The sequence below is a fragment of the Phocoena sinus genome, chromosome 5, assembly GCF_008692025.1.
Source record: "Phocoena sinus isolate mPhoSin1 chromosome 5, mPhoSin1.pri, whole genome shotgun sequence".
Taxonomy (NCBI): domain Eukaryota; kingdom Metazoa; phylum Chordata; class Mammalia; order Artiodactyla; family Phocoenidae; genus Phocoena; species Phocoena sinus.
In genome coordinates, this window is record NC_045767.1 from 123227983 (window position 1) to 123253221 (window position 25239).

The window sequence follows — 25239 nt, forward strand, 5'->3', positions numbered from 1 at the left end:
AGGGCATCACTGGAAGCTCCTGAAGTAATTACCTATTTCTCATGTGTGCCTCGACCAAAACTGCTTACTTTGGATATTGAGGTTCTTGGGTTGGCTGGGTCTTAAGCACAAATCACTGAAGCAGAGTTCTACTTCAAATCCCTTGGTGCTTTTTTCCAATGAAAAATCTTGGACTGAACCACCTCAATCTGTCAGAAAACTTCTAACAGTGTTAAACCTCAAAAAGGAAGTTGTTCAAATTCTAGTTCGTATTTTTTTCCCCAAGTGGCTCCTTCACCAGTATGCAAAATTTCCCATGCCTTACCCTGGAGGCAGGCTCTGTACACCTTGAGGAAAAACATCAGGTTATGAGACTTACCCCAAGAGAACAGGCGCCTGAACATCTTACATAACTAAAAGCAAAACAAAGATCTCCAAAGGGACTGGCTACAGGTACCTAAGCCAAGAAATGCTGCCAGATTGTCATTCAAGGTTCTAAATTCAGCTCACCTGAAACTCTGTTACACATGCAGGCTATCAAAAAAACCAAAGCAGGTTTGGAGGAGGTATGAGTTTTGGGAAAGAGAAATGGGGGAGGCAATTGCCTAAAACTTTCCTTGGTGCTTTCAGTTTGTCCTTAGGGTGTGTGGGTGAATTCGCCAGGTGTAAAAGACTGGAGACAGAAGGGACGCTATTTAAATATAATGAGTCTAGTATGGAAGTTGTTAAAACAGTCCACATAAGCTCTGTTATGATTAGCATACAAATGCCACCTCTTTTCAACATTAACAGAATTATATTCTATCCCTACATGTTGCTTTAGGCACCTCATTTACCAACACATTTGGACATCAGATAGGCATAAAGTATATAATTTATAGTGCATAAAAATCACAGAAATGCTTATGGATTCCTAAATTAGGATAATATATTTTAGCTGGTGCAGTCTTTTATCAATGAATCTTAATTGAATTTTCAAGTTAGAGCCTGCAGGGAAAATGTGCTCTAGTTTTGTTTTGTTTTCTTAGGTTTCCAGAAACATTGAACCCAAACACTGTGAATGTTCCCTGACTAAATGTAACTGGATTGCTTTGCAACAAAGATGAATCAATTCCCTTAATTTGTTCAAATGAAGATCATTCACATATTCTAGGTCTAAGGTTTTCAACTACTCTGTAAAAGTAATTAGTTTTTCTTGTAAACTACATTTCAACCAGTAGAATATTATAAACTATTAATCTTCTTTTAAATGAATTCTCAAATTTCAGCACTATTTTCAGTGCAAACACATGTTAAACTTTTACCTCTGGGATAAACAAAAAGATGATGCATTAAAAAGACTATTCCTTTTAGGGAATTTTGCCAACATTTTTTGCAAAATAAATAATGCATGCCAGAATCATTAACAGCATAGAAAGCCATGGGAATGATCCCAAATTTTAAAAAATGAAATTCAGTATTTTCGCAGTTTGATTTGAAGAAAATGAAAGTGGAGGCATCACTGTGGAATTTTAGTTTTGAACGCCTCTTTTTATCTGATATGTTCAAAGTCAAACATAATATTTTCCTTCCATTGGTATGAATCTGTCTTCATTGTGTTTCCTCAAAAGCCAACCCTGAAACAAGAGCTTGGGTGCAGAGGGTGCGTTTGGGGGATTATCTGCAGGCAAACTGAGGAAGGCAACTCGTGTGACAATCTATCGATTTTATTTTGTTTAATTACAACACCAACTCTCTGAGGTAGATAAATCAATCATCACCCTTAATTTCAAGCACCTGAAGTTAACTCTCTTTAGCTGATTAAACAGAAAAAGGAGTTTATTAAAAGGATACTGGCTGGCTCAGGGAACTGCTGGGAGGCCCAGAGAATTGAACTTGAAGTTAACTGCCTGGGAACGATTCTGAACATCACACAGCTCAGTTGGCCCAAAGAGGAAACTGCTGCTTCTGTTGTCCTACAGAGCATTAGGGGAGGTGCTGCCACCTCCCAACTCCCCTGTAGGCCACTTCTGTGCCGGGAACTGGACCCTGAAACCACAGAGAAACTGCATACACTGGTGCTGCTACCATCGAAAGAAGCAGCATAGGGCGCACACCTTGATTTTAGCCTTGCAAGACTTATTTTGGACTTCTGACTTCCAGAGTTTTATGAGAATAAATTTGTGTTGTTTTCAGCTATTAAGGTTGTGGTAATTTATTAAAGCAGTGACAGAAAACCCAAAACACCCTTTTTACCAGAGAGATAAGAGAGAGGAGAGAAATAGGGAGAGACACAGAGAGATCAGTGAAGATGATGATGATGACTGCAGTGATGCAGTTTGAAACCCTTGATTTATTTGTGTCTAAGCCAGTACCATCCCTGCAAACTGCAGTTACTCGGCAGACACATTTGTTTTGAACACCAAATAATTTGTATGTATTTCTACCACCTGCAACTGAAAGTCTTAAAAGTACAAGGTAGCAATCTCATTTTCAAAATTTCCAACTTGTAAAGTGTAAGGAAAATGAAAGTATAGAACAACCAAGTTTCTTCTTTGCCATGCACACAGGTAAAGTGTATTTCTTAAAGAAAGAAGAATGCTTTCTGAATTCTGTGCACATTAACCAAGCACACTCAGATGGAGACAGTATTACAGGTAAAAAATGTTCAAACGATCTCTGAAGACAAAAGAAAGTCAACGGCTCCATTACTCACTGTTGAATATAAACTTATTTATTGGGTGGTGGTGTGACGAATTGGGAGATTGGGATTGACATGTACACACTGATGTGTATCAAATGGATGACTAATAAGAACCTGCTGTATAAAAACATAAAATTAAATTTAAAAAACACCTTACTTATTATCTTGGGATAAAATAGCAAGCATTTAGCTTCTGAATCATTAAAGTTCACTGGTTTCAAGAGTGAAGTTGTCATTTTGGCCAAATACAAATTTTGTTCTTGGTTTAGGAGAGTTAATTCCCCTGAAATAGTCTGGTCATGCAGAATTTAAAAAGAAGCAGTACCTAGATCTTTTGGGAGTATGATTAACTGTAGCTCAACACCTGATAAATCTAGTGCACACTTTTACATTAGTCATTTTAGATAATATAACTTTCCTCTAGTTTGGAAGGCACACATCGGTTACATATGCAAAGGCAGTTCAAACAAGGATCATAGTCACTCATATACTTTGACAAAAAGATGGTCAATCTATGTGGGAAATGCATCTTTATTTTTATTTTGGGAGAGACATATAGAAAAAGGAAACATTCAAAGTTGAATCAATTTTGGTAATTAAAGGGGCGAAAAATATTACAACTGGATTTCTGCTGGCATTTAGACATAGGTAAAAGGTGTTCTAAGCTTGAATCCAACAGTGGTTTGAATGACCTACCAATTTTACCTTCATGTAATTGGTCTGAAGTTATATACCTTTTCACATTTATGTATAGTTTATTATATGCCTGACACTGTGCTAAACACTTTACCCACATCACTTCATTTCATTGTCATAGCAAGCCAATGGAATAGGTACTGCTTTTATTTTTATTTTACCAATAAGAAAACTGAGGGTTGGAGAGATTAAGCATCTTTCCCGATATTATAAAACTAATAAGTGGAAAAGACAGGATACACATTTGACAGTTAGATTCAGATACTTCAGAGCCTACTTTCTTTTTTCTTTTTTTTTTTTTTTTTGCGGTACGCAGGCCTCTCACTATTGTGGCCTCTCACGTTGCAGAGCACAGGCTCCGGACGCGCAGGCTCAGCGGCCATGGCTAACGGGCCCAGCTGCTCCACAGCATGTGGGATCTTCCCGGACTGGGACACGAACCCACCTCCCCTGCATCGGCAGGCAGACTCTCAACCACTGCGCCACCAGGGAAGCCCAGAGCCTACTTTCTAAACCAATAACAACAGATCAATTCCAGCTTGAACTTACATATGCTACCTTTGTTTCATTATATTCTTCTGGTGTTTATCCTATGTTCTAGAAACATAAATCTTTATGGAAATACATGACTAACAGCTTCCCTATGGATCTACTAACATGATAGTTTTGTTAATTTAGAACTATACGAGGAAAGATTATAAACTAACATTTGGAAGAAATAATTTTTCATGGAATAATTAAAAAGACAGGATTGACAGTTCTTTTCTTGGACTACTGAACTATTTTTGTAGTTAATTAATTGAGACTGATTCTAAACAGATATTTATTATCTCATCTTAAATATTTGAGTTTTCCAGAGTTATATCTTAAGCCTGGTTCACTTACTCTACATATAGAACTCTACCTTCATGATTGCATCTGATCTCATAATTTTAAGCATCACTTATATTCAGATAACTTACACATTTGTATCAATAGCCCAAACCTCTTTCCCTAAATCCAGTTGCTTAGTGGTTATCTTTGTTTAGAAGAGCCACAAACACCTTAAACATTATAAAAGCAGAATTTATTGTCTCTTCCTCTTGACCACATCCCTTTCCATTATGACCCCCTCAATCATTTTTTATCTTGTATGCCCTGTTCAGTTAGTGGCACCACTATCCATCATCTGAGCATCACTGATTTCTTTCTTGGTCTTGAAGCATCAAAGAGCTAGGTATCTAGGAACTAGTAACCCATGAACCAAGATCTTGGAGAGAAGGTACATAACTTGGTACCTGATGATCCCAACACGCTGTGCTGCTTATCCTCTCCAGGCATGTGCTTACTGTGCATGGTGTAGAACGAGGGGATTAGAAATCAAACAGAAATCATTGGCCAAGAGGTTGAGCAGGAATTTCATCAGTCTTACAATGGTGGGGAGACAAAATTTGGAGTTTAAGGACCTAAAGAAAAGAGGCTATGGTAAACCCTCCAGACTTTCAGTTGAGACCCATGAAGGGAAACATCCTAGAAAGAGTACAAAGTGAAAATATGGAGCTATCACAAAACTGAAATTCAGGGCCTCCCTGGTGGCGCAGTGGTTGAGAGTCCGCCTGCTGATGCAGGGGACACGGGTTCGTGCCCCGGTCCGGGAAGATCCCACACGCCGCAGAGCGGCTGGGCCCGTAAGCCATGGCTGCTGAGCCTGCGCGTCTGGAGCCTGTACTCTGCAACGGGAGAGGCCACCACAGTGGCCACCCGCGTACCGCAAAAAAAAAAACAAACAAACCCAAAAAACTGAAATTCAACTGTGAATTGGTACAACCCAAGAGTACATTCAAGGTGATATATCTCTATTCTAACTACCTACAGGGGAAAAAAAAACCCCAAAACCTAAATCCTTTTTTGGAGAAAGAAAGCATGATCCAGAGCTTCAAGTTATCACTACAAATTTTCACACACAACACCCAGTATTTTGTGGAAAATAATAGGTATGCCAGGACATGACCACAACCCAAGAGAGAGAGAGAAAAAAAAAAAAACAGATAAAAGAAACAAACACAAAGAGATCCATATATTGTATTTATTACGTATGAACTTTAAAATAACCATTAATTAATACATTTAAGTAAAAGATGAAAAGATAAGGGATTTCAACAGAAAACTGGATTTATCAAATTATCTTTGAAAATTCTAGAATTAAAAATTATAGTAACTCAAGAACTTAGCTAATGAGCACAATAGATATTAGACATGGCTGAAGAGAGGGTTGATGAAATATAAGAAAGATCAGAAAACATTATCCAGATTGAGTTATGGTGAGAAAAAGAGATAGGAAATGCAGAAAAGAGCTTAAGAATTCTGGGGCATGATGACATTTTCTGACGTACACGTAATCTGAATCCTAGAAAGGAGAGGACAGAATGAGCAGAAGCAATATTTGAAAACATGATGACATAAATTTTTAAAAACTTATGAAAGACAAAATAATAGAATCTAGAAGGGTTATGAACTTCAAGCAGGATAATTAAAACACCATCTAGACTAATAATAAACACGTTATTAGTCAAACTGCTGAAAGTGAAATATAAAGAGAAAATCTTGGAAGTAGCCAGAAGAAAAACAGTAAGACGCCTCAACAGAAATGATGAAAATAACAATAACAAAAAAAAAAACTAGAAGTTTCTGTAATCAAGTGAAAACAAATACCTTAGAATTCCAAACAGGCAAAACTATCCTTCAAAAATTAAAATAATTTAAGATGGATCATAGAACTAAGTGTAAAAGGTAAATGATAAAACTTCTGGACTAAATAATAAGAAACTATCTTCCTGGCCTTGGGGTAAGCAATTATTTCCTAAACAAAACATACTAACCACAATAAAGAACACTGGAAAATTGGACTTCACTGAAATTAAGAACTTACGTACATGAAAAGACAATGTTAACAAGTGAAAAGGGAAGCCAAAGATCAGAAGACTACAATCATAAGGCATATCCACCCAAAGACTGTTATCCAACAGGAAGGCTGACTATATATACCACAGGGTTAGTGAGGATGTGGAGAAAGGAACTCTCATAGTTTGCTAATGGGAGTGTTAATTGGTACAGCCACTTTGGAAATCTGTTTGGTGGTATCTATTAAATGGTCTACTCTTAAATGATCAGCAATTTCATTCCTAGTATAATAAGTGCTTATGTTCACCATGTAAATGTACAAGAATGATCACAGAGCTTTATTCATAATCTCAGTCATCTGAAAACAACCTGAATATGTATCAATATGATATGGGATAAACCAACTGTGGTAATTCATACAATGGAATATTATTCAGAAAACTGCTACATGCCACAGAATGAATGGATCTCATAAATACAATGTTGTGCAAAAGAAAGCAGGCACAAAAGAGTATATACTGTATAAGTCCATTTATATGAAGGTTAAAAGCAGGCAAAACTAATTTGTGGTTATAAAGGTCGGGATAGTGTTAGCTCTGGGAAAATCTTGATTAGGAGGATACAACAGAGCCTTCTAGCCTGCTGGAAATTCTTCTAGAGTGCTTGAGCTAGGTCATGGTAACATAAGTGTTTACATATGTAACAATTCATTTACCTGTAATGAAAGACATTTTCAGAAAAAGAAAAAAAATGAGAACTTAATCAATAGTAGGTGTGCATTAAAAGAAATAAAAAAGGCAGTGCTTCAATTAGAAAGAAATGATCCTTGATGAAAGCACGGAAATGCAGGCAGCAGTAAATAGCAACAGAAAGGGTCAAATGTGGGTTAACATTAACTGTATAAAACAATAATAGTAATGCCAAATGACATTTGTAATATCTAGAACTAAAATATCTGACAGCAATAGCACAAAAGGAGGCAAGGAGCAGTTAACAGAGTGGAAGTGTTCCAAAATCCTTGCATTGTCTGGTACTTGTAAAAGTACTAGTTTATAATAGACTTGAGTAAGTGAAGGATGTATGTCATAATCTCTAGAGAAGTAATGCAAGCCACAAATGAGAATCACATAAGTAGATCTTCAATTTCTAGCAGTTATATTTAAAACTAGTAGAAAGAAAACAGGTGAAATTAATTTTAATAATATTTTTCTAACCTAATATATCTAAGATATAAATCAATATAAAATTATTAATGAGGGTCTTTAAAATAATAAGTCTTCAAAATCTGTTGTCTTACTTTTATAGCATATCTCAAAGTGGACTACCCACACTTCAAGTCCTCACATGTGGCTACTAGCTAACATACTGGACAGCCCAGCTCTAGAGCAGTGATTCTCAAGAAGAGGGATTGTGACCCATAGGGGATATGTGACAATGTCTGAAGACATTTTTGACTGTCATGACTGTAGCAGCATGGGTGGTACTATTGGTATCTAGTGGGTGGAAACCATGGATGCTGCTAAACATCCTATAATATACACAGAACAGCCTCTTCCCAGCCCATAAAGAATTCTTCAGTCCAAGATATCAATCATAACATGGTTGAGAAACCCTGCCCTAGAGTAACCTGTAAAATAAAAGTTAAAAATTATATAACTAATAAGCTAATTGTGGGAAGGAGGAGAATGAACAGTAAAAATTACTTGACTAATTCAAAAGAGTAAAAGAATAGAGAGAAAAAAGGAATACAGAACAGATGGGACAAATAGAAAACAAGTAGTTATATTAGTTAATTTATGCTAAATAAATACATGGATTAATATTCTAATTAAAGATTAAGATTGTCGGATGGGGCGAAAAGTCCCTACCTATATGTTGCAAAATTTTTTTTACATATTAGGGTGCATAAAAGTTGAAGGTAAAATGGTTACAAGGGCTATACCTTGTAAACTCCAACCAAAACAAAACTGGTATAGCAATGCTAAGATCAAAATAGGCTTTAATGTAAGATGTATTATTAGAAGCAAAGAAAGATATTTCATAATGATACAAAGGTCTTCCATTAAAGTGATGGAAGTGACTGATTTAAAATTCCAGATGACCACATGACTTCACTGATATAAATGTTTCAATGTCTCCCCATTGACCTTGAATAAAGCTCAAACTACAATTATAGTAGATAAGATCCTCCAATAATCACCTGCTTTACCACTAACATCTCATGGCATTTCTTCCCACAAAATTCATGCTCAGCAGTGTTGAAGAGCATGCAGTTACTCAAAATTATCCTATCATTTTATGCTCTCATTTTGCTTGTTATTAGTCCCACTCCCTGTAATGCTTTTCTTCATGGAAATCATCTGAAAAAGTTCTATTTATCTTTCAAAGCTGTATTCTGTTATATCCTAGCTAAATCTTTTCTGACTGACCACCATATATAATTCTTCCCTCTTCTGTGTACCACTGTACCTCATGGATACTTAAAAAATAATTTCTTGTACAATTCTGCTGTTTCTGGTAGCCAGCAGGAAGATATTAGGCACTCAGTAATATATATTTTTTAGAAGTTACAGAAGTTTATTTACTAAAGCAAAAATTTAGCTACAGACCTCTGACAACATTAAATGCAACAACATTTGAATTATAGGGGTCCCAGAAGAAGAAGAGAAAAAGAAAGGGACTGAGAAAATATTTGAAGAGATTATAGTTGAAAACTTCCCTAATATGGAAAGGAAATAGTTAATCAAGTCCAGGAAGCACAGAGAGTCCGTTACAGGATGAATCCAAGGGGAAATACGCCAAGACACATATTAATCAAACTATCAAAAATTAAATAAAAAATATTAAAAGCAGCAAGGGAAAAATAACATACAAGGGAACCCCCATAAGGTTAACAGCTGATCTTTCAGCAGAAACTCTTCAAGCCAGAAGGGAGTGGCAGGACATATTTAAAGTGATGAAAGGGAAAAACGTACAATCAAGATTACTCTACCCAGCAAGGACCTCATTCAGATTTGATGGAGAAATTAAAATGTTTACAGAAAAGCAAAAGCTAAGAGAATTCAGCACCACCAAACCAGCTTTACAGCAAGCGCTAAAGGAAGTTCTCTAGGCAGGAAACACAACAGAAGGAAAGATCTACAAAAACAAACCCAAAACAATTAAAAAAATGATGATAGGAACATACATATCGAAAATCACCTTAAATGTAAATGGATTAAATGCTCACACCAAAAGACATGGACTGGTTGAATGGCTACGAAAATAAGACCAGTATATATGCTGTCTAGAAGAGACCACTTCAGACCTAGGGACACATACAGACTGAAAGTGAGGGGATGGAAAAAGATATTCCATGCAAATGGAAATCAAAAGAAAGCTGGAGTAGCAATTCTCATATCAGACAAAATAGACTTTAAAATAAAGACTATTACAAGAGACAAAGAAGGACACTACATAATTATCAAGGGATCAATCCAAGAAGAAGTTATAACAACTGTAAATATTTATGCACCCAACATAGGAGCACCTCAATACATAAGGCAAATGCTAACAGCCATAAAAGGGGAAATCGACAGTAACACAATCATAGTAGGGGACTTTAACACCCCACTTTCACCAATGGACAGATCATCCTAAATGAAAATAAATAAGGAAACACAGTTTTAAATGATTTATTAAACAAGATGGACTTAATTGATACTTATTGGACATTACATCCAAAAACAACAGAATACACTTACTTCTCAAGTGCTCATGGAACATTCTCCAGCATAGATCATATCTTGGGTCACAAATTAAGCCTTGGTAAATTTAAGAAAATTGAAATTGTATCATGTATCTTTTCTGACCACAATGCTATGAGACTAGATTATCAATTACAAGAAAAAAATCTGCATGAAATACAAACACATGAAGGTTAAACAATACACTACTTAATAACGAAGAGATCACTGAAGAAATCAAAGAGGAAATCAAAAAATACCTAGAAACAAATGCCAATGAAAACACGATGACCCGAAACCTATGGGATGCAGCAAAAGCAGTTCTAAGGGGGAAGTTCATAAGTACAATCCTCCCTCAAGAAACAAGAAACATATCAAATAAACAACCTAACCTTACACCTAAAGCAATTAGAGAAAGAAGAACAAAAAAATCCCAAAATTAGCAGAAGGAAAGAAATCATAAAGATGAGATCAGAAATAAATGAAAATGAAATGAAGGAAACGATAGCAAAGATCAATAAAATTAAAAGCCAGTTCTTTGAGAAGATAAACAAAATTGATAAACCATTAGCCAGACTCATCCAGAAAAAAAGGGAGAAGACTCAGATTAGTAGAATTAGAAATGAATAAGGAGAAGTAACAACTGACACTGCAGAAATACAAAGGATCATGAGAGAGTACTACAAGCATCTCTATGCCAATAAAATGGATAACCTAGAAGAAATGGACAAACTCTTAGAAAAGCACAACATTCCAAGACTGAACCAGGAAGAAATAGAAAATATAAACAGACCAAAGACAAGCACTGAAATTGAGACTGTGATTAAAAATCTTCCAAGAAAACAAAAGTCCAGGACCAGATGGCTTCACAGACGAATTCTATAAAACATTTAGAGAAGAGGTAACACCTATCCTTCTCAAACTCTTCCAAAATATAGCAGAGGGAGGAACAGTCCCAAACTCATTCTACGAGGCCAGCATCACCCTGATACCAAAACCAGACAAAGATGATGCAATGAAAGAAAACTACAGGCCGATATCACTGAGGAACATAGATGTAAAAATCCTCAACAAAATACTAGCAAACAGAATCCAACAGCATATTAAAAGGATCATACACCATGATCAAGTGGGGATAAACATCCCAGGAATGCAAGGATTCTTCAATATATGCATATCAATTGGTGTGATATACCATATTAACAAATTGAAGGAGAAAAACCATATGATTATCTCAATAGATGCAGAAAAAGCTTTCAACAAAATCCGACACCCATTTATGATAAAAAGCCTCCAGAAAGTGGGCATAGAGGGAACTTACCTCAACATAATAAAGGCCATATATGACAAACCCACAGCCAATATCATTCTCAGTGGTGAAAACCTGAAACCATTTCCACTAAGAGCAGGAACAAGACAAGGTTGCCAACTCTCACCACTATTTTAAACATAGTTTTGGAAGTTTTAGCAACAGTAATGAGAGAAGAAAAAGAAATAAAAGGAATCCAAATCAAAAAAGAAGTAAAGCTGTCACTGTTTGCAGATAACATGATATTATGCATAGAGAATCCTAAAGACGCTACCAGAAAACTACTAGAGCTAATCAGTGAAATTGGTAAAGCAGCAGGATACAAAATTAATACACAGAAATCTCTTGCATTCCTATACACTAATGATGAAAAATCTGAAAGAGAAATCAAGTAAACACTCCCATTTACGACTGCAATGAAAAGAATAAAATACCTAGGAATAAACCTAAGGAGACCTAAGGAGACAAAAGACCTGTATGCAGAAACTTATAAGACACTGATGAAAGAAATTAAAGATGATACAAACAGATGGAGAGATATACCATGTTCTTGGATTGGAAGAATCAACATTGTGAAAATGACTATACTACTCAAAGCAATCTACAGATTCAATGCAATCCCTATCAAACTACCAATGGCATTTTTCACAGAACTAGAACAAAAAAGTTCACAATTTGTATGGAAACACAAAAGACCCTGAATAGCCTAAGCAATCTTGAGAAAGAAAAACGAAGCTGGAGGAATCAGGCTCCCCGACTTCAGACTATACTACAAAGCTACAGTAATCAAGACAGTATGGTACTGGCACGAAAACAGAAATATAGATCAATGGAACAGGATAGAAAGCCCAGAGATAAACCCACGCATATATGGTCAACTTATTGTTGATAAAGGAGGCAAGAATATACAATGGAGAAAAGACATTTTCTTCAATGAGTGGTATTGGGATAACTGGATAGTGACATGTAAAAGAATGAAATTGGAACACTCCCTAACATCATACACAAAAATAAACTCAAAATGGATTAAAGACCTAAATGTAAGGCCAGACACTATAAAGCTCTTAGAGGAAAAAACATAGGCAGAACACTCTATGACATAAATCACAGTAAGATCCTTTTTGACCCACCTCCTAGAGAAATGGAAAGAAAAACAAAAATAAATAAATGGGACCTAACAAAACTTAAAATGTTTTGCACAGCAAAAGAAACCATAAGCAAGATTAGAAGACAACCCTCAGAATGGGAGAAAATATTTGCAAATGAAGCAACTCACAAAGGATTAACCAGCAAAATTTACAAGCAGCTCATGCAGCTCAATATCAAAAAAACAAACAACCCAATCCAAAAATGCGCAGAAGACCTAAACAGACATTTCTCCAAAGAAGATATACAGATTGCCAACAAACACATGAAAGAAAGCTCAATATCACTAATCATTAGAGAAATGCAAATCAAAACGACAATGAGGTATCATCTCACACCAGTCAGAATGGCCATCATCAAAAAATCTACAAACAATAAATGCTGGAGAGGGTGTGGAGAAAAGGGAACCCTCATACACTGTTGGTGGGAATGTAAACTGATACATCCACTATGGAGAACAGTATGGAGGTTCCTTAAAAAACTAAAAATAGAATTACCATATGACACAGCAATCCCACTACTGAGCATATACCCTGAGAAAACCATAATAGAAAAAGAGTCAGGCACCACAATGTTCAATGCAGCTCTATTTACAATAGCCAGGACATGGAAGCAACCTAAGTGTCCAATGACAGATGAATGCATAAAGAAGATGTGGCACATATACACAATGGAATATTACTCAGCCATAAAAAGAAACAAAATTGAGTTATTTGTAGTGAGGTGGATGGACCTAGAGTCTGTCATACAGAGTGAAGTAAGTCAGAGAGAGAAAAACAAATACTGTATATATGGAACATATATGGAACACATATATATGGAATCTAAAAAAAAGAAGAAAAGGTTTTGAAGAACCTAGGGGCAGGACAGGAATAAAGACGCATATGTAGAGAAGGGAATTGAGGACATGGGGAGGGGGAAGGGTAAGCTGGGATGAAGTGAGAGGGTGGCATGGACTTATATATGCTACAAAATGTAAAACAGAAAAAAAAAACGTAAACCAGATAGTGGGAACCAGCCACATAGCACAAGGAGATCAGCTTGGTGCTTTGTGACCACCTAGAGGGGTGCGATAGGTAAGGTGGGAGGGTGACACAAGAGGGAGGGGATATAGGGATACATGTACACGTATAGCTGATTCACTTTGTTAGAGAGCAGAAACTAACACACCATTGTAAAGCAATTATACTCCAATAAAGATGTTAAAAAAAGAAAGAAAAAATGACTGAATAATGAAGAAACAGAAAATCAGAATGGACCAATTACTGGTGAGGAGATTGACTCAGTAATCAAAAATTTCCAAGCAAAGAAGAGTCCAGGACCAGATGGCTGCACTGGTGAATTCTACCAAACATTTAAAGAATTAGTATCAATCCTGTCAAACTCCTTCAACAAATAAAAGAGGAGAGAACAATTCCAAACTTATTTTCCAAGGCTAACATTACCCTGATACCAAAACCAGATGAGGACACCCATGATGGTTGGGGGAAGTGGGTGAAGGTAGCCAAAACATACAGACTTCCAGTTTTAAGATAAATCAACTCCGGGGAAGTAATGTACAGCATGGTGACTACAGTTAACACTACTGTGTTGTTTATTTGAAAGTTGCTAAGAGAGTGGATCTTAAAAGTTCTTATCACAAGAAAAAAAATTGTAACTATGTGAGGTGATGGATGTTGAGCAAACTATTGTGGTAATCATTTCACTATATATACATATATCACATCATTATGTTGTACACCTTAAATTAATACAATGTTATACGGCAGTTAGACCTCACTAAAAATGGAAAAAAGAAGAATTTGCAAAGTAAATTTGACACTTACTTAACAATAATGCATACTTGTTATTGTCCTGAATGATAACTGGGAATCTGTGGTGAACAATTCTTTTAATGGTTGCAATTATATTACTGTTACAGTAGAGTCAAACTCTTTTACCCTCTTTTAAGAAATTTTCTTGATTTTTTTCAATAAAAATGGTAAATATTAAGTCTATTCTGACTCTATAGGCAGTTTAACTTGATCACACTCATGCTGATTGATTTACACATTGAAAAATCCTCGATCTTGAATTCCTACTTCACAGACTTATGGGGATTAAATGTTGTTCAAGTTTATGTTGTTGAAGATGAATTGTATTCCTCAAACCTCTTCCCCTATTATCCAGTCAAGACTCAGGGCAGACAAGACCATTCCTCTTACCTGTACTCCCTGCCATAGACAACCTCATTACATGATGAAAAGGAGCAGGTTGAATAAAGTGAATGATGGGCAAGGCCCAGGAAGTAATGGATTCAGGTTTTTCATTCATTCCTTCTTTCACAAATATCTGGATGCCCTTCTTAAAGCATCTGAACAACATGTCTGTTCTCTCTTTCCTTAAGGGCTTGCCTGAGATTATAAGGCAGCACAGATGGGGCTCTGAAGCAATGGATAGATGCTCAAAGTTGGGAAACAAATCTTATCTTTCCACATAATGCAAGTGCTACCTATTGTTTTTAGCTGCCAAGTACACTAGTCAGATTACAGGCCAACTCCAATCATACCTTCTAGTGGCAAAGCTCATTTTCCTGGCCATGTGGCTCAGACCAGGTCAGTCAGAATACTTCTTCCTCTGGTGAGGTAAGTCATCTGATCCAAGCCACAGTATTTCACCAGGATTGTTCTAGATGGAGATAGCAAGGAAGGCCTTATTTTTGAATACTAGAGTTAGAAGTCTGTGAAAATAGACGCCAGCGGTCTTATTGCTCATCCTGTGGAGATAATGAAACCACAGAGAGACAGGAGAGTTACAGATATAGTGAGATATGCGAGAGAGGCAGACAGAGAGAGACTAGGAGACATTGAGTGGTGTTTCCAGGTCTGAGGCTCTGAAAGCTGACATTCCTCAGGGTGTTTGTTAGTCAAGGAAAATTTCTGGGCAGAGGAGGCTGTGTCCTCAGCTCTGTATCACACTTCACCATCTGGAGCTGAAAGCAGCACTGTTCATGCCCACGGCTTAGAATATGTCTTATATAAACAGTTCCTTCAACCTCCGACCTCCAGGTCCTTATCTTCTACCAGCAATGTCCTCAACTCACATGTCCCAAGAGAAGCAACTTTTTTCACATATAAAGGAGTCAATCTCAAGGGAGACATTCGCTCAAGGGAACCAAATCTGTTGAAATTCAACTCTTGTCTACCCAGTGAACAATCTTTTATATAATTAAACAAACCCTTCTTTTAAAAATTGTAGTCTTTGCTGTATATTTACATAACAAAAAATTCAAGAGATTTAATCAGAACAAAGGGGCTGCTTGTCCCAAATGTGGTTCCATGTTTTTGTGAAACAAACAAACAAAAAAAACTATTGGCAGCTTTGAAATGGAAATTTTTTTCAGCTCCCTTACTCTTCTGAACCAAGGTGTCAAGATTCAGTCCTAGTTCTAGCTCAAGGTACCCTGCAACTTTCTTCCTCCTAGTAGTCTGTGCAAGAAGCTTTTTGCAGCTTATGCCCTACAAATAGGAACTTAATCCTTTGGATGGTAGGGCAGGTGACTTTTCCATTTTGTTCCAGATGTCACTCTAAAATTCCAGTGCAGATCATAAGCATCTGAGTGGGGTTGTTCTGTGAGTAGTTAGAAATGTAGGACTAAAACAAAGTGAAATGCCAAGGAAAGAAAAAGAAACTTAGGAGAAACTACTGTGGAGGTAATTAGTTGGAGTAATCTGTCATGTGATGGGTTCAGAGCACTGTGACTTAAGGACACCTGTGGCACATTCTTTGGGGCAGGACTAGAAGCCTCCGAAAGAGACCAGGTTATGGACTTCCCTGGCAGTCCAGTGTTTAAGACTCTGAGCTTCTATTTCAGGGGGCACGGGTTCAATCCCCGGTCAGGAAACTAAAACCCCACACGCCAGTTCCCACACGCCGAGAGGTGAAAAAAATAAAAAGAAGCAGGTTAGAATACAATGCAGTCCTCATAGCTCTATCTGGGTGTAGTGCAAGCCCTCCTAATTTCTTGCCCTGCCTCTTCGGAAGACACTGTTGCCAATGTGATAACAGCTGCAATCCTGATCAGTCTCTTTCATCCTAAGTATTCACAATAGCTCTCTCTTCAGTCTTGATGCTTTTGCTGCTTGACTGGGTTCCTGACCTGGTCCCACTCCCCTTTCTGCTTTTGTTATTCATATTAACAACATAAAGGGGATTTTGACCTTCTATGTGACATGAGATAGGACACAAGACAGTTTGGGTATTATTTTTGTCCCTATGAAGAAAAGGGATGGGTATTTTAAAGAAAGACCCATAATTACCACAAGTAGGACTATGTTAGAAAAGCTGAGCTGCAACAAGGATGGGATTTCAACTGGAGAATGAGAACTAATAACTGGATTGGCCTCATTTTCCTCCATCTCCATCCTGCTGTTTAGTAAGAGACTAGAAGCAGACACTGAGGAAGATTCAGGATTTGGTGAGATGACATAGGTCCACTGCAGGTTAGGAAAGTCTAGGGTATTGAACTTCTGCTAGAAATGCTTGTATTAAATATTACCATCTTGGAATCCTGGTGTTTCAGATATGATAGATTGGTTTACATAATACGCATGCCACCCACTTCCCTGACTTTTTCTTGTCTGACTCTATGACAGCAGCTGTAACCTAAAAACCCAATTTCATAGCCTTTCTTGAAACTGAAGTGCTATGTGACGTGGTTCTGGCCTATGAGGTATAAGCAGATGTGATTTAGCACCACTATTTTCCCTCTCTTCTTTTTGCTTGGTTTTTGGTTTTGGAGGACTGGAGGCACTGATGCCATTTGGTACCATGAGGCAACAAGTAAGAGGACAAATGAGAGCATGATAAGGATGATAGACTAAAAAGGTAGAAAGAGTCTGGGTGTCGCATGGCATTGCTGAGCCATAACATTAGCCTGGAACTCCCTATCCCAGGACTTGTGTCGGTGAGAGAGTAAACTTCTATTCCTTCAAGCTAGTGCTTCGCATCCTTTTCCATATCTTAGCACACAGGGAAATGATAATATTCATGTTCCACATGTAGGTAGCTAGACAAAGCTGCTTAGGACTGTAGACAATCTCTCATACCTTAAATGCCCACTCTAAAGACTAAATGATCACTATCTCAGCTTACTTTTAACCATTTGCAGCTCTCAGAGAATTCTGATTTAAGCCACTTTTAGGCAGGGTTTCTTTTCTCTGAAGCTGAACACATCTTCGATGCACTAGATTCTGAAGAGAATCTTGGGAGGTAAGAAAGTAACTTTTAACCTGAGAAAAAGTGAATGACTTAGCTAACTGAAATTCATAATGAAGGTAAAAAGCAAGTTAGCCTCTGTAAGGTAAAAGGGAAAATGTGGCATGTAAAAAAGAAATTCTGTTGAAAAGAAGGGATTTCCGATTTAAAGAATCAGAGGGTTGGGTTTCCCTGGTGGCACAGTGGTTGAGAGTCCGCCTGCCGAGGCAGGGGACACGGGTTCGTGCCCCGGTCCGGGAAGATCCCACATGCCGCGGAGCAGCTAGGCCCGTGAGCCATGGTCACTGACCCTGCGCGTCCGGAGCCAGTGCTCCGCAACGAGAGAGGCCACAACAGTGAGAGGCCCGCGTACCGAAAAAAAAAAAAAGAATCAGAGGGTTGCTCATTGTGATGAGATCAAAGTAAAGGCTCTGCCTGGCGGATGGAATAGAGATGGAGGTCTACAGAATCAAGGGAGGAAAGAAAAGACTAAGGGAAGTGGAGCTGTTACATTACCTTAGGGTATGGAGGATACTGGAAGAAGGTACTGTTGTAGCCTGAAGGTATCCAAGGAGAAGGAAGAGGTCTCTGCTAGAGGAGAACTGTGATGCTGTGAACAGGGGAAGGGGAGTTTGACTGAGGATTTACATTTCACATGATGAGACTGGAAGGGAAGGTGCTCACTCTATTGTCTAGAAGTAGCATTGGGAATCTAGGAGAATATCAATTCTGAGGAATGGACCATATATTTCTCCTTCTCTCAACCTTGCCATTCCCACACCTCCCCTTTGACCTTTTCCTGCTCCTCCTCTTCTGGCCAACTTAGGTCAGATTGCAGCACTGAAAATAAAATATATAGATGAGTGTATTTTTCCAAACTTCCTTGCCTGATGACAAAGATTCTCTCCTTGACCGAACCCTACTCAGTTTCCGTAGAACTCTTTTTCAGCTAGGCCTGACTAGGTGTCCCTTTCAGCATTTTCCAATTTTATCAAGATTCCTGATAAGCCACTTTAACCCTCAATATGTAATTTGCTTCCTTATCTGCCACCATCCCCCAGGTGGTGTCTGATCACCCTGGCCTGCCTTCAGCAAGAATCCTGTTAGGTCAGTTTCACCAGACTCCCCCCTTACCCCTGATATTTCCTCTTAGTAATGACCACCCCCCACTCCCAGCTCTGCTCCATGGCTAAAACCTCCCACTTGCCTCTGCTGTATTGGGAGTTGAGTCCAATCTCTCTCTCCCACTGCAAGATCTCACTGCAGTTTGTCCCTACATCCATTGCGATGGTCCCCCTTGAATAACATCTGCCTTACTTACCACCTTCAACAAGGGTCATGGATAATATTTTCTTTAACAATTTGAATAATATTTTTTCTCTAATGTTGATTAGGAGTTAACAACAATGAAATAATAATGGTTATTACTGTAGATAATATAGGTATTACAGACAATATACTGTTGAACGCATACTAGATGTCTGATACCATTCAAAGTGCTATACAAATATTAACTCATTTAATTCTCATAAAAACCCAACCAACTTGGTGTTAAGGCAGCATTGAGCATTATGATTTGGTGTGTGAAAGACAAAATGCGCTAGACAATTAAGGAAATTATTTTATTTGTCTGACTGCAGTAAAGAGACTATTTAATGAGGAATGTCTCAAAGAAAAGGGAGAGGCCTGGGGTTTTATAGGGGCAGATAAACAAGGGTGTCATCTGCCATGTGGGGTTATGCGGAATGACAGAGACATCTCGGAACATGTGAGGCCAGAGTTGTGCTTTGTAGTTAGCCATTTCCCAGAACATGAAAGGGTACACGGATTTCTCAACCACTGCTGCTCGAAACATAGAGTTCAAATAAAAGTTCAACACTGTCAGGTGAATGAAGAATGAGAGAAGTATCTGAATGTATCCAACAATTTAATGATAATTTTCATTAAATTTCATTCAACTCTACACCCCTAATTCAAACCCTTTAACGTTAATTAAATGCAAGGCCTGTTATTCTACATGTTATCTAAAATTATCTACTGCTAAATTTAAGGAGAATGGAAAACAGGATCATCCTCAGTGCTACATCTTAAGAAAAGCCAACATGTGAGAGACAACTGGAAGGTGGTTACTTATGATACAAAATGATGGCTTAAAGTTTTTAACAAACTTCCCAATGATTTAATTTTGGAAATAGTATCAACAGTGAAAGGCTACCCAAGAACATAATAATAAGAAAAATAAGATTGCTGTCTGGGAAAGCTACTCTTATGGCTTTTACAAAAAATAGGAATAGGTCTGTCTAGGTCATAGGTTATCCCCAGAACATCAAATAGTGCTTTGCATAGAGTAGGTCTCAAATATTTGCTTAAATTAGTGACTTTGTAGGAGTAAACTTGGAGACTGTGTAGAACTACAGGATTAAAGATTTTGGGAATGCCTCAAACTCTAATCAAAACAACCTAGGTGCAATCTTGAGAGGCAAGTCTGGAATGTGATTAAAGTTAAATAAGTAAAACCCTAAGTAGTGGTATATCTCATTTAGAAAAATGATGTAAATGTAGGGGTTCAAAACACACCACCCCCAAAATACTAATTTGGCATATTAACTGTTTTGAGCTACAGACACTAGAAAAACAACAAATGCAAGAGAGGCACGCTGACCTCCCCTTTTCTTCCTGAACACAGGAGAGAAAACTCCCTTGCAAAAGAGTCCTCCTGCACCTGGAGGAAGAGAACATTCTTATCACCAGGGACAGGGAGTCAAGGTTGTGAAGAAACTGCACAAACAAACCTTGTTAAAATAACCCTTATGTTCCTTTAGTCTCCCCATGTATTTTAGGTACTTTTCCATAATTACTACAGTTTGTTCAATCTAGTATACAAGCACACAGGTCTAACCACTTTTTGGGTCTTCATTTTCCTGTGAAGACATCCATGTACATGTGGAAATAACATTTGTATGCTTTTCTCCTGTTAATCTGTCTATATCAATTTAATTCTCAGGTTCAGTCAGAGGCCCTAAGAGGACAGAGGAAAAGTTTTGTCTCCCTTACATAAACAAAAAGGTAAATTCTGTTTGGGGTAGAGAATATGAAACCCCCAGATACAAAGTTGCTAACGTCCATCCAAGCACTGTCCAGGCAGAGAATGTTCAGACTGATGAAAATGGCTGAGGAGGTGACAGCTCCAAGTTTCTTTAACCTGATTCCTTTAACCAATATAATTGATGTCCCTATTCTAATCCCATGCTTCCTAAACAACACTGTAATTCAATTTGGCTTCCTGTGGCTGTCAGAGGAACAACTCTTGGATTTAGTACTAACCGTGGCAGAATCGAACTGTAACCATACATTTAGCTATTTCTTTACAGATACATCATTAACGGACTATTCTTCCTTGGAAACTAAGAGGCTGAGAAACACAAGCAGTATTATGGTTCGAATTATATTTTAGATAGACTTTTCAGGCTGCAGTGTGAAGACTAGATTTAACTATTAGACTGGGATCAGGCTGACTAGTTAGAAGGGAGTTTTTGAGATTGTCCAGGTAGGAGATAATGAGGACCTGAATATGGAACCAATACAGGAAACAGTTCTCTGCACCCTTAGTGGTGTTGGTTATTATCTTCTAAATCTGCTTATTTTATAGGTGAGTAATGTTACCTCACTGATGTTTGGATTTCAATGTCTTTTATTAATAATGAAGACAAATATTTATCACTTGATTAATTCTTTTGTTTGACTACTGTTTAATTTTTAAAATTTCATTTTTCTTTTATAAAATGCTTCAGACCTTAAATGTACAAGAGGTTCAAATTACCTAGAATTAACCAACAATGGTAATAGGGACATTTAATCACACAAAATCGAATAACACCAATTGAAATGCAAAGCAATCCTATTTTACTTTAATGTAATGCATTAACTTTGGTCTGATCTTCAGCTTTGATTTACACAAAGTTGCCTGGGAGACAGAATTTACTGTCTTAGCATAGACCAAAGGATTTGTGCTGGAAAAGGAGTCCAAAAAATTAATTCTAAGAAACTGAGTAAGTTTATCCAGAATTCAAGCAGTCCCAAGGCTCAGGAAAATAATTTTTAATGTTAGAAGAGCAATTCATAAGCAAACTCCTTTATAATATTTTTCTTCCTGATGTTTATTTATTTCAAAATAAGCAAAGACGATAGCTACAAAGGACTTTCTGTTGTTGTTGTTAAAAGAAAGTGAAATCATCCACAATCCCATCACCAAAACACGTCTTATTTTAATTTTTTTTTGCGGTACACGGGCCTCTCACTGTTGTGGCCTCTCCCATTGCGGAGCAGAGGCTCCGGACGCGCAGGCTCAGCGGCCATGGCTCACTGGCCTAGCCGCTCTGCGGCATGTGGGATCTTTCCGGACCGGGGCATGAACCCGTATTCCCTACATCGGCAGGCGGACTCTCAACCACTGTGCCACCAGGGAAGCCCTAATTTTTTTATTCTTTAGTTTTTGTATCTATGTAGTAGTGTGACTTTGATACCTCTATCTTGTTTGGGAATTCATTCAAAAGAATATCTCCCCTTTTAAATGGCAAAGCTACTGGGTTTTCTACAGCAATAATAGCTATACATAACTATTAGCGGTATCTAATAGTATTAGATACTATTGCAGTGATTGCGGAACAATTTCTTTCCATGGGCTAAAAATTCTTACAACTCAAACTCAAATTTGTAAGATGTGCAAATAGCATTTTAAAATCACTTTACAAACCATTTTGACTTTAGTCATTTCTTTTTTTTTCTGTTGGTCTCAAACAAACACTTGCTAGTATGAAAGTAATATGAAAGCACTGTAGTATTGTGAAAAGGATCCTGGAATCAGAACTGGGCTTTTATCTTAGCCCTGTAACTTATAAGTCACACATTCATCACAAATCTTTTTGAACTTTAGTTTTCTCTTCTGTAAATAAAAATTGTACATGATGGACTTCCCTGGTGGCACAGTGGTTGACAGTCCGCCTGCCGATGCAGGGGACACGGGTTCGTGCCCCGGCCTGGGAAGATCCCACATGCCGCGGAGCGGCTGGGCCCATACGCCATGGCCGCTGAGCCTGCGCGTCCGGAGCCTGTGCTCCGCAACGGGAGAGGCCACAACAGTGAGAGGCCCGCGTACCGCAAAAAAACCAAAAAAAAACCTGTACATGATTCTTCTAAGGATTGGATAGTGCCAAATCATAGACTGTGCACTCAGTGAACAAGGTTATGGTTATCAAAGGGGGAAGGTGGGGGGGCAATAAATTGGGAGTTTTGGATTGACATATACACACTACTATATTTAAAACAGATAACCAACAAAGACCTACTGCGTAGCACAGGGAACTCTGCTCAATATTCTGCAATAACCTAAATGGGAAAAGAATTTGAAAAAGTATAGATACATGTATATATATAACTGAATCACTTTGCTGTACACCTGAAACTAACACAACATTGCTAATCAACTATACTCCAATATAAAATAAAAATTAAAAAAAAATGATGCTCCTTTATACTGAATTATGAAGTGACCTAATGGGTGTGATCAAAATATCAACGCAGAAAAATCTATGCTTACTTGAGCTTTCCTGAGAACATGTGAGGGTTTTTTGATGGATGGCTATAATCAATACCTGAAATACATTTGCCTTTTTTTCATCCAGCACTGCCTCCAACTCTTAAGACTGCTTGATTAACTTCACAGACTGAAAAACAAAAGTGTAAGCAGTAATAATGTAAAATAAAATTCACATTTTATGACAAGACAAGAAAAATTTAAACGTAAAAAATTTTCTCTGCTCTTTGGCCTCCTCTCCCCATTATTGTGCATTGTGTATCTATATTATGCATCAACCAAACCTCCCCCATCGGCAGAAATGCCTGCTCAGTCGAAAAGAGCAACATTCTCCTAGCATCAACAAGACAACTCCTTAAAACATAATATTCCTTCTTGATCCTGTAAGGGGCCAAGATGACGCTTACACCTAGGTTGCATAAACTGTCAATAATACATCATATAATGCACAGCCCTCTGTCTCAAAAAACTTATATAACTGTGCCTTGACTTCTAAAGGGTAGAACAGTTCTCAGAGATTTCTGAGATGCTCTTCCAGGGTTATAATCCTCAAATTTGGCTCGAATAAAAATTTCCAAAAAAAAAAAAAATTTCCATTTCTTTCTTAGATCTATTGATTAATTTTTCATCAACAACAAGCAATGGAGAATTTATGAAGTTACAAAATTTCTTTAAAGCTATGAATAACTGTACTTAAAATTCTTAGGTAAGAAAAAGAAACAAAAGGCATCCAAATTTGAAAGGAAGAAGTAAAACTATTTCTGTTCTCAGATGATATAATCTTATATACAGAAACTCTAAAGATTCCACACAAAAAAACCCTGTTAGAACTGATAAATGAATTCAGCAAAGTAGCAGGGTACAATGTTAACACACAAAAATAAGTTGCATTTCTATACACTAACAGTGAGCAATCTGAAAACTATGAAAACAATTCCATTTACAATAGCATTAAAAAGAATAAAATACTTAGGAGTTAACCAAGAGGGTGAAAGATTTGTATAACGAAAACTATAAAATATTGAAAGAAATTAAAGAAAACAAAAATAAATGGAAACATAATTCCATGTTCATGGATTGGAAGACTTATACTGTTAAGATGTCAATACTACCAAAAGCAATGTACAGATTCAATGCATCCCTATCAAAATCCCAGCAATGATTTTTACAGAAATAGAAAAATCTATGCTAAAATTCATATAGAATCTCAAAGGATCCTAAATAACCAAAAGAATTTTGAAAAAGGAGAGCAAAGCTGGAGGACCTACATTTCCTAATTTCAAAACTTACTATAAAGAAACAGTAATCAAAACAGCGTGGTACTGGCATAAAGACAGACCTATGATCAGCAGAACATAATAGAGAGCCCAGAAATAAATTCTCTCATATATGGCCAGCTGATTTTTGACCAGGGTGCCGAGACCATTCAGTGGGGAAGGACAGTCTTTCCAAAAAATGTGCTGGTAAAACTGTATATCCACATACAAAAGAATGAAGTTGAACCCCTACCTAACATCATACACAAAAGTTAACCGAAAATGGATCAAAGATCTAAATGTAAGGCCTAAAACTAAAAAACTCTTGGAAGAAAACATAGGGCAAAAGCTTCATAACATTGGATTCAGCAATGGTTTCTTGGCTATGACACCAAAGGCACAGAAAACAAAACAAAACCAAAATAGACAAACTGAACTTCATGAAAATTAAAAAACTGCATATGAAAAGACAATATCAACAGAGTAAAAAAGGCAACTCAGAGAATGAGAGAAAATATTTGGAAATCATATATCTGATAAGGGACTAATATCTAGAGCATACAGAGGACTCCTAAAACTCAGTAACAGAAAAATAAGAAATGCAATTAAAATATGAGCAAAGGATTTGAATAGACATTTCTCCAAGGAAGATATACAAATGGCCAACAAGCATATGAAAAGATGCTCAGTATCCCCAATCATTAGGGAAATGCAAATAAAAAGTACAATGAGAGGCC

The 25239-nt window shown here is 37.3% G+C and overlaps 1 long non-coding RNA gene across 1 annotated transcript in view; it reads right to left on the reverse strand.

The window, feature by feature from the left end:
* Positions 1-18165: 18165 nt before the first annotated feature.
* The window catches only part of LOC116754409, a 30189-nt gene continuing 23115 nt past the window's right edge, over positions 18166-25239 (reverse strand). Inside the window, exons 2-3 of the long non-coding RNA XR_004350054.1 lie at positions 23305-23376; positions 18166-18263 (exon numbers count right to left, since the gene is read on the reverse strand). This is a non-coding gene — a long non-coding RNA (uncharacterized LOC116754409). The remainder of the gene's footprint in view (positions 18264-23304; positions 23377-25239) is intronic.